This window comes from Anabrus simplex, chromosome 12 (genome assembly GCF_040414725.1).
Source record: "Anabrus simplex isolate iqAnaSimp1 chromosome 12, ASM4041472v1, whole genome shotgun sequence".
Taxonomy (NCBI): Eukaryota; Metazoa; Arthropoda; class Insecta; order Orthoptera; family Tettigoniidae; genus Anabrus; species Anabrus simplex.
In genome coordinates this window covers 28,342,474-28,355,057 of record NC_090276.1, presented here as the reverse complement: position 1 = coordinate 28,355,057, position 12,584 = coordinate 28,342,474, and positions in this window count along the sequence as shown.

The following is a 12,584-nucleotide window of genomic DNA, read 5'->3' as shown; positions in this document are numbered from 1 at the left end:
TACTGGAGTTCCTCCTTCCATTAATGAAATTCTTCTCCTACCACCAGACCAGTGTCGTAGATAATAGGGGGTTTATCCCTCCCCCCCCACCGATCTCCATGAGGTGCTAATACTCATTACATTAAATAGATATATATTTATCATGTTTACAAAGGTAAAAGTAATAAAAACCTCCACTTGCAAGAACATCCATTTAACATGTGTTTTATTATCTGCATTATTATTATTATTATTATTATTATTATTATTATTATTATTATTATTATTATTATTATTATTATTATTATTATATGCATGCGTTTGGCCCTGTAAGGAGCACGTAGAACCATAATTTAGCATTGCTATTCTTGATCTTCTTGTTCTTCTTATCTTCTCAAAACATTCTCATCCTTTCACTATGGGCCTGTCGTCTTTCTTGTGTTCACGCGTTTTTTAAATTTTCAAATGTCTTGCCGTCGGTTTCTTGGACGCAAACTTGCGAGTGTTGATCTTTTGTCTAAATGTCTATATAAAGTCCTTGTGGTTTCCAGTGCGTCAATGTCGACGTCTGCGAGATCTTTTTGGGAGTCTATTAACCAGCGCACTTTGGTTTGTCCTCGTTCCATTGATAACGAAAACGATTTTCTTGGTCAATCGTGAGTCATCCATTCGTGCTAAATGCCCGTAAAATTTCATACGTCTTTTGCGTGTAAGTGAAGTGGATCGTTCAGTCAATGAATAGAGTTCCTCCGAGCTTTTTCCGCATCCAAATGCCATCTTCAAACTTGAGTGCGAATATTTTCCTCAGTATCTGTCGTTCCATTTTCTCAATGTCTCTAATGTTGATGTTTAATGATTATGTTTCAATTGCGTAGAGTGCCTGTGGGAGGACAACGGTGTTGTAGCGTCGGAGTTCGGCCTTAGTGGGTAAGTGATTTTTGTTGTAAACGTTCCAGGTGATTGTATAGGCTTTACGTAATTTTTCAGCGCGGTTTTTGTCGGCTTCTCTTTCCTTGCCAGTGCTCCAGATAACTTCACCCAAGTGCTTAAACAGTTTAACTTGTGTGAGGCTGCCATATTGGGTCACGAGTGGCACTAGGTTTAAGTTCTTGGAGCCCATGTACTGTGTTTTTTCGTAAGAGATGTGGAGGCCAGTTCTGACAGCAATCCCATGAAGCGTCTTGATGGCATGTCTGGCTTCCTCAGGAGTTCGGATAATTATTGCTAGGTCGTCAGCGAAAGCAAGGAATTATATTGATCCGTTTAGTTTTTGCTCCCATATGGATTGCAGGTACTTCTTTCTCCCAAGTTTTAATGACCTCGTCTAGTACTATGTTGAACAGGAGTGGGGACAGTCCCTCACCTTGTCTAACACCTGTTCTAATTTCGAAAGATTCAGAGATTTTACCCATGAATTTCACTTTAAAGGTTGTGTCTGTCAATGTTCGTTGAATTAACGTGGTTCTTTTGTTGTCAACGCCATATTCGCGGAGTACATTAAACAAACAAAGTCGTATGTTTTTTTTTAATCTGTATGGTTTGACTGGCGATGTTCAGGTTCCAGATCTGTTCTACGCACGATCGATGCGGTCAGAAGCCCGCCTGGTATTCACCGATCTTTGTGTTCTGTCTGGTGTTCCGTGAAAGCACGTTGTGTGCAATTGGAAGAATTAAGATGCCTCGGTAATTATTTCGATCTGTCTTGTCGCCTTTTTTTTTTTTTTTTTTTTTTTTTTTTTTTCACTGAGTGGATCAAGGCAGTTTTTCAGTCTGCAGATATAACTCCGCTCTCCCATTTGCAATGATTGCTTGTAGTCGGTCAATCAGTTCACCTCCAATCTGAGCATCTCGGCGATTACGCCATCTTCTCCTGGTGCTTTATTGTTTTTGAGATTTAATATGATACTTCGTACCTCAACATATGTAGATGGAAATGAATCTGGGTTTGGAATAGGTGCCGTATGTGGAACTGCAGTTTCCCCGTAGGTGGTTCACAGCTATGTAACTTCTCAAAGTGCTGCTTCAGGATGTAACAGTTGGCCTTTTTGTTGGTCTCCAGTGTCCCATCAGGGCGACGAAAACAAAGAGTGGGCAGCTTGTAGTTGCTCAGTTCTTTCCTAAAGGATCTGTAGAGATTCCGTGTGTTATTTCTTTTGAAGTCGTCATCAATTTCTTCTAATCCTTTGAAGTGGTATATGCGTTTAATTCGTCTGAGTATTTTGGACGTTCGCTTCTGGGTTTCTGAAAATATCTTCCAATTCTCTGGCGCTGGGTGGCTGAGCCAATTCTTCCAGGCTCGAATATGTGATTCCAAAGCTTTGTCACAGTCAACATCTGTGTTTCCGTTTCCGTGGGGCTTGGCCGAGTTTTCTTGGATGGTCTTGAGAAGTGTGTCCCATGTTTGTACATTTGTTTGTAATGATTGCGCAAACTCTTGTGCATCTTCTTTCAGATACTCCGGGTCATTCCGTAGGATTGTAGGTTTTTGATACTTTATTTTTCGATTGGGTCTGAATCGAATTTTGATTTGTGAGAGATGGTGGTCGGACTCCACATAACCCTTGCGTACTCTCATGTTCATAATTTCCGGGGAAAACTTTCTGGCGATCGCTACAGGGTCAATCTGATATTCGCCAATGTGATTGATTGGTGATTTCCATGTCGTCATTTTTCGTGATGGTTTCTTAAAATGTGTGGACATCAACTAGAGATTGACCACTCCACATACGTTGATTAAACGATGCTTATTGGCGTTAGTCTTTCTGTGTGCTTAGAAATCTCCGATGATGTGCCTGTATTTTCGCTCTCTACCAATTTGTACATTAAAATCGCCAAGGAGAATCTTGACATGATGCTGATGGATCTTCGTAAGTGCTCGTTCCAGATGTGACCAGAATTGCTCAACTTTGTTTTATCAGGTTCATTGTTGACCGGAGCGTGTCCGACTCGTTGGCTGAATGGTCAGCGTACTGGCCTTCGGTTCAGAGGGTCCCGGGTTCGATTCCCGGCCGGGTCGGGGATTTTAATCGCTTCTGATTAATTCTTCTGGCTCGGGGACTGGGTGTATATGTCCGTCCCAACACTCTCCTCATCATATTCAGACAACATACTACACTACCAACCACCACAGAAACACGCAATAGTGCTTACATCCCTCCATAGAGGGTTGGCGTCAGGAAGGGCATCCGGCCGTAAAACAGGGCCAAATCCACATGTGCTACTCAGTTCGCACCCGCGACCCCACAGGTGTGGGAAAAGCGGCAGGAAAAGAAGATTGTTGACCGGAGCGTGTGCATTCATTACTGCATAGGCCTTGTTGGCGCATTTAACTGTCAGTACGGAGGAGCGTTCCGAGGGTGATGTGAAGTCTATCATCGAGTTCTGAATACTGTTATGTACTAGGAATCCGGTTCCCAACATATGTAGGTTGCTGTTTGGTACCGTACTTTAATTGCAGGTTTTCCCTTCTATATGCGATATACACAGGAGTCGAAAAGATCAAGAAACGCGAATTTCTTGTACTGAAAGTATGAGGATTCCGAATCTGCCACAGTTATCTGTCAGTGTCTTGAGTTTTCCTGTTTTGGTCAGTATCTGTACGTTAAGTGTACCAATGAACTGTGTCTTCTTGGGTTTGAGGAGTTTTGGGAAGCTCCGACTCTTCCCTGCATGATGTCCTTGTCCCCCAGAATCCGAATGACCAGGTTTACCTTCGCTGTTATCAGCTCGGGACTGAGGTAGTCGCTCTGCCGCTTGTGTTTCTATCATGCTATGTTCGTAGTTGATTTTAGCTGAGATTCTGGCTCAGTCCGGTGGTATTTGAAGGTGCTCAACGTCAGCCTCGTGTCGATAAATTTACTGGCACGTAAAAGAACTCCTGCGGGACTAAATTCCGGCACCTCGGCGTCTCCGAAAACCGTAAAAGAAGTTAGTGAGACGTAAAGGAAATAACATTATTATTATTATTATTATTATTATTATTATTATTATTATTATTATTATTATTATTATTATTATTATTATTATTATTATTATAGACTGTTATGCCTTTCAGCGTTCAGTCTGCAAGCCTCCGTGAATTTACTAAACGTCGCCACAATCCTCGATTTGCAACTAGTGTTGTGGCCTCATTTAGTTCTATACCTCTTATCTTTAAATCGTTAGAAACCGAGTCTAACCATCGTCGTCTTGGTCTACCTCTACTTCTCTTATCCTCCATAAGAGTCCATTAAAGTTTGCAAGGAAAAATATATTAGGCCTACTTCATTTTGTGTTTTTTACTGTAGAGACATAATAGCTATCATCAACAGCAGAAATTAAACATTGATATCCATTGGTATCTTGGAACTTTCTTAACTGTACCTTTACCACAATTTTTTTTTAGTTACTTTTAGCGTTTCAAATCATTTACCATTTACAAATGTTACGAAATAATTAGTTCTTAACATTCTCATCGCTAAGATTCAATCTTTCTTACCGGACGAGTTGGCCGTACGGTTAGGAGCGCGCAGCTGTGACCTTGCATCCGGGAGATAGTGGGTTCGAACCCCAGTGTCGGCAGCCCTGAAGATGGTTTTCCGTGGTTTCCCATTTTCACACCAGGCAAATGCTGGGGCTGTACCGTAATTAAGGCCACGGCCGTTTCCTTCCCATTCCTAGGCCTTTCCTATCCCATCGTCGCCATAAGACCTATCTGTGTCGGTGCGACAATAGCAAAGAAAAAAAAAAGAAAGATTCGATCTCTTGGGGGAAAGTACAGTTTTGCAACCATATATTTAAAAATGTCTCTCTACAGTGGCACTTAACGGAATAAATATATCTGTTTAATGTTAACAACATCCCCATCGTTGTTTGAGTCATCAGTCCATAGACTGGTTTGACGCAGTTCTCCCTGCAGGCCTATCTTGTGCTAAACTTTTCATTTCTACGTAACTGGTGCATTGAACATCTGCTCTAATCTGCTTGTCATATTCATACCTTGGTCTACCCCTACCGTTCTTACCACATACACTTCCCTCAAAAACCAGCTACACAGGTCCTGGTAGCTGTGTCCTAACATTCTATTGCTTCTTCTGGTCAAATTTAGTCAAATCGATCTCCTCTCACCAATTCGATGTAGTATGTCTTCATTCGTGATTCAATCTATCCATCTCACCTTCAGCATTCTTCTGTAACGCCACATTTCGAGAGCTTCTATTCTCTTTCTTTCTGAGCCAGTTATCGTCCATGTTTCACTTCCAAACAATGCCACACTGCTGATGAAATTCTTCAGAAACATCTTCCTAATCCCTATATCAATGTTCGAAGCGAATAAATTTATTTTCTTAAGAAAGACCTTCCTTGCTTGTGCTAGTCTGAATTTTATGTCATCCTTACTTCTGCCATTGCTAGTTATTTGACTACCCAAGTAACAATATTCATCTACATCTTTTAAGACTTAATTTCCTAATCTAATATTTCTTGCATCACCTGACTTCGTTCGACTGCACTCCATTACTTTTGTTTTGGACTAATTTATTTTCATCTTGTACTCCTTACCCAAGACTCTGTCCATACCATTCAGCAATGGATATTGTAGGATAAGTTTGATATCTTTAGAAGTACTGGTGAGGTAAGATAGTACTACATCCAACATTGGTGAAGCTACTGGTTCCGCTGTAATAGGACTGAAACTGATATCTTCATCATTACTTAATTTCTTACCCGTTTCTGCTTCTATGCTACGTATGTCGATTATTAGAATATAACGATTACAAGTAATTCGATTACCATAATTTCCACTCACAGTAATAATGACTTCGTCGTATTATTATCATTATCATCATTAGCAAGTAAGGACTACACAAAGTACTTAGAGGCGTACCTTTGCCTTCGTTTGTGCCCATATTTATTTCATTATTTTATTGTGTGCTTCATTTCTGTCTTCAGACAAGGTTGTTCCAGTCTTCTTCTTTGGTCTTTCCTCTTGGTCAACTTGCCATTTGTGAATTTTGGATCTGAAGATTACCCTGTTTTGAACATCTGCTGGTGTAATTCCTGTCTGCTCCAGATTGGTTTTGATTTCGTCAATCCATTTCATTATGTCTGTTTTGGCTTAACACCTGTTTTCATATAATTCGACCCTTTGTTTTGTAAGCCTGTCTAGATCTCTTCTTTTAAGATGTCCACAGAATCTTAACCAGCGTTTTCTAATGTCACTGTGAATATTTGTGTATTGTTTGATTTCCTGTTTGCCTCCAAGTCGGTCGGTATTGTCCATCTGCGAGTTTTAGGTCTAGAATCGTTCTTATGATTTTGCGTTCCTTTCTCTCGATGTTTTCAGTGTCTGTTTTCCTGTTCAAAATTAGAGTTTCTGATCCATAAAAACATTCTGGTTTAATGACTGTATTATAATGCCTTAGTTTGGTGTACTTGAAGATACATTTTTGTTGTAGATATTTTGGATTAGTCGGTATGCAGTTTTCATCTTTAGGCACCTAATTTGTTGTCTTTTTGTTATTATTATTATTATTATTATTATTATTATTATTATTATTATTATTATTATTATTATTATTATTATTTAGTTCATATAACTCGGTTTTAAACTGAGAGTTGAACTGGCCACGAGTTGTGTGTCAAGGGATCATGTGTCATTTCACAAAAAACGTAATAAAAACACAAGAGTTGTTTTTATCTCATATAATGTACTTTTATTGCCTACTTAACAAGGTGAGCCTTTATGGTCCTGTGTTAATGACTATGATGAAGGTTAACAATGATATTCCGTCCTGACACTATTTGGTTTGGCAAGATAATAAAGATAGCGTCGGAAAATCTCTGTTTGGTTTACATGAAATTTGCAGTCCGTAAAAGGTATTTCAATTTAAGAAGGATAATTTTAAGGACTGGTCGTAATTCGTAACTGCGTAATCAATGCGAACAATATCTAGGCATCACTACACTAAATTACACTACTGTATATGCTCAAAAGTTTTCGGACACATGCTGAAACTGTCCTTTAAGCCTTCCTCGGATGTGTACGTGGCTATAAGCCGTACGCAGAATTGGCAAGTACCGTATTTTTCGGATCATAAGACGCTGCAGACCATAATATGCACCCTAAGGTATTTTGATGAAAATTTAAAGAAAAATATAATTTCACTGTATTTTCAAACAAAAGTTTACAACAATAATGTAATTTGTGAACAAACACAAATTACCAGTAGGTAGTGCAATAATTCCATAACTTTTAATTTGAATCACTTTCGTAATATGCTACTGATTACAACGGGAAAGGTTTTCTTTCCACCCTTCCTTGAAAATTACTTATACGAGGATTGGGGTAAAAGTCATGGCAACTATTTTTTTTCTTGTAGATATGTGAACGGATCACAAACGTATATGTGTCGTGTAGAAGTTCTGCAGGCATAGTGTGTATGCAGAACAGCAGATGGATCTGTGATAGCTGGTAGTAGCGCATCGAGGGCTGTGAGTTGGCGAGTGTCGTGCGAGATGGAAGTAACCCGTGTTGAGCAACGCGCTTACATCAAAATAGCCGTTCTCCGAGAGAGAAATGCGATGGAATGTCACAGTGAATTAGTGGAAGCCCTTGGGAATAATGCCCTGCCATACCGTACAGTAGCACGGTGGGTAGGAAAGTTTCAGCAAGGACGTGTGTTAACCAGTGATGAGCAATGTTCGGGACGACCTGTCAGTGTGCAGACCGACGTGGCACGTGCCGTCATCGAGCAGTAACTGCGCAAAAGTGCATTGCGGTGGGTACCGCATGCACTGACGGAAGTTCACTAATAATCGCCATCGATGAATTTTGGGCCAGGGCATACGAACCAGAACTAAAACGTCAGTCCGCGGAGTGGCTACATGCTGGATCACCAAGGAGGCAGAAGGTCCGTCAGAATCCTTCCCCAGTCAAATCGATGGTGATCGTCGCGTATGACGTCAGGGGTGTCATTGTTTGCCACTTTGCTCCACATGGCAGAACAGTGACCGCACAGTACTACAGAGACTTCCTGGTGCGACAGGTAAGACGTTGGTGCAAAAATCCTGCACGACAATGCAAAACCTCATAAAGCAGAGTGTGTAGGGCAGCTACTGCGACGTTGGGGTTGAGAAGAATTGGAGCACCCACCGTATTCTCCCGACATTTCGCCCTGTAACTTTGATCTCATTCGAAAGATTAAGGAACCACATGGTAGGCGGTTTGCAACACGAGAGGACATTGTTAATGCTGTGCGCAATAGGTGACGCGATTCACACATGGTGCGGCAAATGTTTAGGCAGATGGTATTCAACACATCCCACATCGTTGGCAGCGTGTGGTGTCAGTAGCAGGGGACTACTTTGAGGGTCTTTAGGCCCAGGTTTGTCATGTCAACTTTATGTGTACTCTGTATATGTCACATTTTCAAACCGGACTAGTATCTTCATGAGAAAAAAAAAATAGTTGCCATGACTTTTGTCCTAACCCTCGTATCATTAGTCAAGGTCGCAGCTCTTTATGCCTGGTACGCTGAGGAGACGGACGGGGATAGAGTTGCGAGCCGTCTTGTTAGGAATTTTCTGGCAACTCGCATTCCTGTCAGACAAATGCAGGTATACCATAACCGCTGTTTCTTAAGTGCAGTAATAAAAGGGGTCTACTGTTGAGAATATTGCAAGGAATATTTTGAGTATTGGTGTAGCAAATCACATATAGGCCTACTCAACGTCTCAGTATGATAAGCATGAAAAGGGAGAAGTGTTTCCAACTCAATGAGTTCAACCTTTAAGAATCACGACCTTACCATGGATTCCAAAATGCGGCTCCTTAGGTGCTATGTGTTTTCAGTTCTCTTTTATGGTGTGGAAGCATGGACCCTTACAAAAGCCACCACTGCTAGACTGAAAGCATTTGAACTCTGGGTCTGGCTAAACAGAAGAATTTTGAGAATATTATGGACTCAGAAAGTTACAAACGTTGAGGTTCTACGCCGAGTCAACAAGAGACCAGAGCTGATCAACACCATCAAGTGTCGTAAACTACAATATTTTGGACACGTCATGAGAAATCAGAAAATATATGAGGTGCTTCAACTTATCCTGCAAGGAGAAATAGAAGGAAAAAAGATCTCCTGGGCGAAGAATTTCCTGGCTCGACAACCTTTAAAACCTTGTTCAACAAAACATCTGCAGAACTGTTCCGAATTGCAATGGATAAAGCCAGAATTGCCATGCTGATCGCCAACGTCCGAGGCGGACAGGCACGCTAAGAAGAAGAAGAAGAAGAAGAAGAAGAAGAAGAAGAAGAAGAATTATGATAGACCTTCGGACCATAAGATGCAGCCTTATTTTAAGCAGTACTTTTTGTAACCAAAAGTGCGTCCAAAGGTCAAAAAATACTGTAATTGTGTTTGAGTAATTACGTCTTGTAATGAATACTTTTTCTCGTAATTTTACTTGTAATCGCAACTTTTTACGAAAGATAATTTTTACTCGTATTTCGTGAAATAAACATTTAATCGTTACATTCGAGTAATTCATCTGATATACATCACATCGAGAGTTTGGTAGCGAATCAGTAGCTTTAGAGAGCGATTTATTTATTTATTTATTTATTTATTTATTTATTTATTTATTTATTTATGTATTTATTTATTTATTTTCATATCGTGTCAGGAGTAGAATCACATATAAAGATGTGCACAAAAATTCTATAGAAAATAAAATAGAAATAAACAACATCGAGTGCATTCCTTGTCGCCTCAAGTAGCTCTTTCTCAGTACATGTGGCAGGACAAAGATGACACTCTAGCAGATGGGCCGTAGTCTGCACTTCACCACAGCCACACAAAACAGAATCCACAGAATATCCCCACTTGTGCAGATTGGTCTCGCACCTAGTAACACCTGAGCGCAGCCTATTTGAAAATCTCCAAGTCCAGTACTCCATAATATGCCCAGCTGGTAATTCTTCACATGGCGTTTTCCATCGTCCAAGATGCTCAACCTTAGCTCGCCACAGAGTGAATCTTGCGTGCAAGCAAAGAAGTTTCCATTATGAAAGAGCGATTACTGTCTGATGGCACTAAAGCTAAAAGAGGTTTATATGCGGATGAGTCCATGTGCTGCAGCATGATTGAGAGGGGAGAAACGTTCACTTCGCTAGTTGCTACGAAGTGTTCACATCAGCTCCGTTGCATCCGGCAGATAGTGGGTTCGAACCACACTGTCGGCAGCCCTGAAGATGGTTTTCCGTGGTGTCCAATTTTCACACTAGACAAATGCTGGGACTGTACTTTAATTAAGGCCACGACCGCTTCCTTCCCACTCCTAGGCCTTTCCTATCCCATTGTCGCCATAAAACCTATCTGTGTCGGTGCGACGTAAAACATATTGTAACATCAGCTCCTGATAATTTAATGTCCTTGTTTGCGCCTCTCCTTCTGCTGTCAGCAAGCCAGTTTCATGTCCAATATTGGGCAGTACAACCAGTGCTGTAGTCCCAACATTTTCACGGACTATATTCTAAGTCAAGGGGCTGCCGGGCCGAGGCGGTAAAGGCGTGCTCGGTTCGCCCGGAAGTACGTGGGTTCGAATCCCCGTCAGGAAGTCGTAAAATTCAAGAAACGAGATTTCCACTTCCGGAGGTGCATATGGCCCAGAGGTTCATTCAGCCTACACCAAAAATGAGTACCAGGTTAATTCCTGGCGACAAAGGCGGCCGGGCGTAGAGCTAACCACTCTACCCCATCACGTGCCGAGGTTAACATTGGTGGAAGCCTTTACCTTCCACTCCTCCAAGGGCCTTCATGGCCTGTACGGAGGTGACTTTGCTTTGCTTTGCTATATTCTAAGTCATGGCATGATAAATTCCGGATGCCAGGCCATCTATCGGAGTCGAGCATCAATCACAAGTTCAAAGATTTTCATTGCGTGACACAGCAGCTGGATCGAACGGTAGTTGATACACTCAGTGACGTCACCCTTGCCCATCAATATTGATATTGTGATACTTGTGGTCCGCTCTTGAGGGAGTACATTGTCAGTGATGATCTTGTTGAAAAGTTCTGTGAACACATTGATGCCGTGACTAGAGACTCTCTGGCCACATCGTGAATCGACGTAGGTACGCTAGTCCAAATGGCCTTGCCAGACTGGTCATCAATAAAAGATACATGGGAGGTGAGAGTAGTAAGCAACTGAGTTCCCATTTCTGGGAGTCGCCACCACTTGATCTTCTCTGGACCAGTCAGATGGACACGCGGATATAGATCGACGTTAAGACGCAGATCAGTGGCTAGTAGTCGATTTAATGGAACCACCTTAGTTTCCATGACGAACCCAAGGTCACGTAGTCTGTCTGAGTTGATCGCCCAGCGCTGGTATAAGATGAGATGACGCCTTCTTAAAATGTGTTAGCGACAGCTGAGAATACGGTAGCATTCCTCATAACGATTTCCGAAGTCCTGACCCCCATGGCACCGTTCGTTACCGTCTTATTTAGAGCCAACATGGCATTTTGGATCTCCACAAAACACAAGGTACTCTTCAGAGCCAATTGATTGCAGGTGGATATCTAGATTATTCTCTGCCTCACGTCATCCAGCCTGGTGCGCATAAAATGAAATATCACTGACGGTATGTTAATCCCTACTGACATGAGTCGCTCTGAAATGCGACTGATATCACGGTCATTTCCTCGCAACTTCTCACTAACTATGATTGCTACGCCACACTGGGTGTTCCTCCAACCATTATAATTATTGTTACGGAGTTTTCCGTGGTAGTTAGAGGTGAAAGAAGGTGCGGGGGGTGAACAGGTCTCAGGCTACGAAATTAAAGTGAATTTAAAATTTAACAAGGTTATATTTTCTTAGCAAAAAACAAGAAATAACAATAATGGCAGGTACAGAGTAGCAAAACCACTAATCGAGAATGTACAATTACAGGATTTGGGGCTCCGAGAGCCAGACACACAATTCTTGAGCAATTAGCCCAACTTTACGATATACAGAATTCAACAAAGGGGCAGAAGACCCCAATCAAGCCCAGGAGCACTTGCTCCCAATTACATCATAAAGCCTCCTCGAGGCGCGCAGAAACAAACTTCAAAAGAGCGATCTGCTCTCAAAGGTTAAGCCAATCAAAGGCCACACCAAACTCCACCTTCAAGTTGTCCTCTAAGGACATAAACACAGGGGTAAAGATACCCAACCTACTGAGGCCTATTAAGTGAGAAAATTTAATTACCTGGCCTCTAAAATACCAATTTGAGAGGAGGCGAACTTGCGCTCCTAATGCACTTTGTTTAAAACCTACTTGGCACTAGGCCGTTAATGCAAGGGCTAATCCCATACTAAAGAGGTGACTTTAGAAGGAAACAATTTACATTACTGTTACGGAAGAATCGGTTGAGAAAAATAAGTTCACCTCAGAACAATATGAGTGGGAGCTCGAGAGGGTTAAGCACTCTCTATCCCAATATGTAGTTTAAAAGATAGAATAAATACAAAGTGTCTTTACATTTTAGGGAAAGTTACATGGTGGAAACGCTTCGGACCCGCCCCGAGAGTTAAACTGCTGAGCTAGCAAGAAAAGAAGTTATTAAACGGCCATTACCTTGT